Here is a 5,984-nt window from a genome sequence, read left to right on the forward strand (position 1 = left end):
CCGAAATGACCCTGGGTCATTAGGGAACCAACACGTGTCCAAGGGTCAGATTTCATACACACGCGACAGCTTGGCTTGGGCTACAAGCAAAGCTAACTCATCCAACTCTCGATAAGATTTGCTCTCACTGTCTTTGCTCAAAGACATAGGATTTTGGTTGAGCATCACATCAGTCATCTGACTTTGTTCACTTGGACCCCACTTAACAGTGCAGTGGTTCCTATGACTCAATAAAGAAGAAAAGGAAACTATGAAAGAAACTATGTCTTCGCACTTCATAGTCTTCAAGTGAATGTCTTCATAGGTCATTATCTTCAACGTGAATGTCTTCACGAACCACCATTGTCTTCAAAGTCTTCATACATTTTTAGGGGTCATCTCTGGTAGGTAAACCGAATCAATGAGGGACTACTACCTGTGTTATCCTGCAATTCTCACAAACACATTAGTCCCTCAACCATGTTTGTCGTCAATACTCCAAAACCATCTAGGGGTGGCACTAGATGCACTTACAGACCGTAGAAGCATCTCGGTCATGTCTACATCATTCTCGAACCCGTAGGGTCCGCACCCTTAACGTTCATTGACGATATAGTACTATATGAGTTATGTATGTTGGTGACTGAATGTTGTTCGGAGTCTCAGATGAGACCACGAACATGATGAGGAGCTCTGGAATGGTCCAGAGGTAAAGATTGATATATAGGATGATAGTATTTGGTCTCCAGAAGAGTTTTGGAATGCACCGAATAATTATCGGATCACCGGAAGGCCAGGGGGGTTGTTGGGCCTAACGGGCCAAAAGGAGGGAGTACACCAGCCCACAAGGAGGCTGGCGCGCCCACCTCCTGGCCGCCGGCCCTAGGGAAGGAAAGAGGAGGGGCTGGCCTCCTCCTGCCCTTCTCCTTGCAAGGGAGAAGGAAGGGGAGGCGCCATAGCCGTCGGCCCCCTTGGGATGCGCCTAGGGCTGCCTTCCCTCCCCCTCCACATATATATATGAGAGGAGGGGAGGGTGCGCCACACACCATGAATCCCCAAGCCGTGTGTCGGCACCCCTCTCCCTCTAGTCCATCCTCCACTCTAATCCATTGTGCTTGGCGAAGCCCTGCAGAATAGTTTCACCACCACCGTCATCATGCCATCATGCTGCCGGGAATCATCTACTACTTCGCCTCTCTTGCTGGATCGAGAAGGCGAGGACGTCATCGAGCTGAACGTGTGCTGAACGCGAAGGTGCCATGCGTTCGGTGCTTGATCGGGACGGATCGTGAAGTTGTACGACTACATCAACCGTGTTGGTAAACATTTCCGCTTAGCAATCTACAAGGGTGCGTAGATGCTCTCCCCCTCTCATAGCTATGCATCTCCGTGGATAGATCTTGCGTCTGCGTAGAAATTTTTTGTTTTCCATGCAGCGTTCCCCAACAGAAACCGCACACCAACTGACTTGTGAATGCAAAGTTAGATACTGCTGGTTTATCTAAGGCGTGGTGGGGGAGGCTGAATTGACTTCATGTCATGTCCTGAATAGAGTTCCTAACAACAATAAAGAGAAAACCACTTACGAAGAGTGGGTTGGGAGAAAACAATCACTTTCTTGTTTGCACACTTGGGGATGCTTGGCAAAGGTCAATATTCCTATCCCTAAGAAACGCAAACTCGGACGAAAGACAATGGATTGTGTCTTTCTAGGTTATTCTCGGCGGAGCATTACATATAGATTTTTAGTGGTTAAATTTGAGGTACCTGATATGCAAGTTGATACTATAATGGAATCTCGTGATGCAACATTTTTTTGATAAATATTCCCTATGAAAGATATGCATGGTATTGCTAGATTTTCTTCTGAGATAAATCCCAAATCTAGTACATCTTATTAGTATTTCGAATAATCACCTGAGGAAGTCCTTGAGGCGGATAACAATGAAGCTCTTGCAAGGAGCAAGAGACAAAGGATTGGAAAATAGGTTTGTAAAGATTTCATTCTATACCTTGTGGATGACACTCCCAAGTCTATTGCATGCATATGCATCTCCGGATGTAGATGGTTGGAAAGAAGTTGTCCATAATGAGATGGACTCAAATCTTCCTAATGGAACTTGGAAGCTAACTAAACGACCCTATGGTTGTAAACCTGTGGGCTGTAAGTGGGTGTTCAAAAAGAAGTTAAGGCTTGATGGTACTATTGATAAGTACAAGGCGCAACTTGTGTCCAAGGGCTACACTCAGAAAGAAGGCAAAGTTACTTTTACACCTATTCACCCGTTTCTAGAATGACCACCATTCGGGTGCTACTTTCCATGGTTTCCTCTTATGGTCTTATCATTCATCAAATGGATGTAAAGACAACTTCCCTAAATGGAGGGTTGGAAGAGGAAATCTATATGTATCAGCTTGATGGGTTTGTGGTAAAGGGTGGAGAGAGAAAGTATGCAACTTGTTAGATCTTTGTATGGTCCAGAACAGGCACCTAAGCAATGGCATGAGAAGTTTGAAAGAACTCTGACTTCTGCAGGATTTGTCATTAATGAGGCTGATAGGTGTGTTTACTATCGCCAAGGTTGGGGTAATAGTGTTATATTATGTTTGTATGTGGATGACATACCGATCTTTGGTACAAACATTGATGTGGTCAATGAGGTTATGTATTTTCTATCAAAGAGCTTTGACATGAATGATCTAGGAGAAGCCGATGTGATTCTAGACATCCAACTTATTGAGGATGAGAGTGTGATTACTCTAACACAATCGCACTAGGTTTAGAAGGTCTTGAGCTAGTTCAGCTTTATGGATAGCAAGCCTTCTCCAACACCTTATGATCCCAGCGTGACACTCAGAAAGAACACGAAAGAAGCGAGAGATCAATTAAGATACTCTCAAAATGTTGGTTCACTCATGTACTTAGCTAGCGCAACAAGGCCAGATATCTCCTTTGCTATGAGCAAACTAAGTAGGTTCATGTCCAACTCGGGTGATGATCATTAGCATGCACTAGAAAGGGTTTTACGCTATCTGAGAGGTACTATGAGTTAGGAAATTCACTACTCAGGGCATCCTGTTATGCTAGAAGGATATAGTGATTTGAACTAGATATTTGATGTTGATGTACTCTGTGCCACAAGCTAGTGGGTGTGTATTTACTCATGGAGGTGACGCAATTTCATGGAGGTCTTGCAAACAGACCATATTGACGGGGTCAACTATGGAAGCGGAACTTACTACTTTAGACTCTGTTGTTGTAGCAAAATGGCCGCGTGAGCTCTTGATGGACTTGCTTGTGGTTGAAAAACCTGTACCGGCTATTCTTATGAATTGTGACAACCAAAGGGTTATAGCTAAGGTGAACAATTCTAAGGATAATCTAAAGTCATCAAGACATGTGAAGAGATGTTTGAAGTCTGTCAGGAAGTTGAGAAACTTCGGAGTAATAAAAGTTACGTATATTCAAACAGACAAAAACCTGCCAAATCCCTTTACAAAGGGATTATCATGAAATGTGATAGATAATGCATCAAGGGAGATGGGTATGAGACCCATAGATGTTACACCATAGTAGAACCCAACCTTTGTGATTGGATATCCCGTGAATTAGGACCTAGGAAGAACAAGCTATTGGTTAATAGAGGAGAGTAACATATAACCCTCTATATGTGAAGATGCAAAACTCTCAGAGTTGCAAGGCAGGTTGGCAACATGCCTTCATGTGGTTCTATCGGCTATAATCTACATCTACATCTGTAGTACTATTAAAAGAGCAAACTTAAATTCCACTAAAGCCACATGAAAAAGTGTACACATAAGAACCAGAGGCGTTAGATCAATCAAACTAAATTACATCCAAGAAACAATATTACATCAAAGATCTATCACACAAACTAACACTCCACATTAAATGTTCTGCCAGGCAGACGCGCACAATCCTGCCTCGCCCACGATCCACCTCAGCCAAACTGGCCACCGCACATCACGCCGCTAAATGCATCTACGTGTGTACTTCTTCTCATGTCGAACTGATGTATGATATTGGGTCTTTGCATTTTCAATCGCCTTGCATTTTCTTCATGATTTGGTGCATGTGCACATACTTTGTAACAAACCAGTTCATATTATTGTCGAGCTTGGATCATTTGCTTCTCTTATAATGGTTGGAGATGTGGTGTAGGAGGATCAGTAGAATGACTAACGCGCCAGCGAGCCCCGAGCGCGGTGGCCCGTGCAACATGAAGAAGACCATCCGGACAAAGGGCAGGTACTCCAATAGCCAATAATGCAAGGAGACGTGCAGGTCTGCATTTCTGAGTTATCTCATTTAGCACTAGCAATTAAATGGTCTATAGCTGCTCAGGCGTGCTTGCCTAAAATGTACTTTGGTAGTTGCTAGAGCCATGCTAGCGTCGTATGTTGTTCTTGCAGCCTCAACTAGCTAATTTTATTTAAAGAAAATGTTGTTTTATCCTTCCAATTACTATTATTCAGATCCTTTGTTGTTGTTGTTGTTGTTGTTGTTGTTGTTGTTGTTGTTGTTGTTATTGTTGTTGTTGTTGTTGTTGTTGTCATTCAGAGTACAAATGTTATGAGAATTTTAGGAATTTTGATTTTATTTTCAGAAAAGCCTACTTTAAAGTTGTGTAAATCCATTATTTCCTTTGAGTTTGCCATGGAGGTGAGTGGGGAACCTTTTTTTAACTTGGTGGATGCACTGTTGTAGTGACGGAGACTTGCCTGAATGTTGTTTTCCTCCGCGTGAAGTGCTTAGAATTCTCAAAGGCGTCAACAAGTCCTCAAGGAGATTGAGAAGGTGCAGGCAAGACCGCTAATCTCAAGCTCATTCCTCTTTTCATTTGGAGTTGCAGCCAATTTGTGGTGTATCAACCGACTTAGCTTAGGATGTATTGTAGTTGGTTTGGTTGCATCAACCAACAAGGCTTGTTATGTATTGTAGTTCATTTGGTACCATTAGCCGACTGGCTAGTTGGAAAACTAGCGGGGAAAACATGTACTGTGAGCTCCCCTCGCATTCAGAGTTGACGAAATAGGGTTTCCCCCTGCTTTATATTACAAAACACGAACAACAACCACAAGGTAACTGCCGGGGCGAACGACACATCAAGCCCAAAAGGAAAAATAAGAAGACAAAATGCCAACAACGGTAGCACGACAAGCACGGATGGTCCGCCACCACTGCGCCCTCCATCTGCGTCCCACCACTCGCCATGGCACCGGACTGCGGCATACCAAACAACACCTCCAAGAAGGAATGCGACGCCAACGACGCTGCTGCCCGGACAAGTCCTAGCGTTTTCACCAGCACGTGGAGGGGAGCGGGGGATGCGTAGCACCGACACCCTTCAGGAAGTAATGGCGGCACCCACCGGCGTCACAGCGTCGGAGCCGGATGAACCAGCAGGGATTTCTCCCACGCCCCCATGCCCCGACACCCACTAGAACGGAGCCATCCCACCATCTTGCCACCCGCAAGGATGCGCCACCACGGTCTTGGACCCATCCACGTCGTCCCGCTGCGAACACCACCACGAGGTCAAGAAAGCAGAGGCAAGAAGCGGACAGATGGCACGTGCGGAAGCACCAGAGCCGAACGGGAGGGAACCGCCTCCACCGCCGTCGTGTCGGAGGCCTCTGCCTCTAGCACCAATGCGGATTGCTGACCGGACGGCGCAGCCGAGGCAAACCAGGCCACCCGGGCCTGGCCGGGCTAATATAGGGACCGCAAAGCCCCGGCCGGTGCGCTGCTGCACGCCGGCAACCAATCCGCCACCCGCCACCAGCCCGACGTGCCGCCACAGCCTCCTGAGAGCCACACCGACGCCACGCCTGTTGTCGGCCCGTCAGACCAAGATGGGGCCCAAAGGGCCCAGATCTGGGCCCAGCAGGCTCCGCCATCCCGCCCCCGCCCAGAGCCCACCCCCGCCAGCGCCAAGAACCCCCCCCCCCACCGCACAGGACCGCCGCCGCCTGAAGGCACC

This window comes from Triticum aestivum, chromosome 1B (genome assembly GCF_018294505.1).
Source record: "Triticum aestivum cultivar Chinese Spring chromosome 1B, IWGSC CS RefSeq v2.1, whole genome shotgun sequence".
Lineage (NCBI taxonomy): Eukaryota > Viridiplantae > Streptophyta > Magnoliopsida > Poales > Poaceae > Triticum > Triticum aestivum.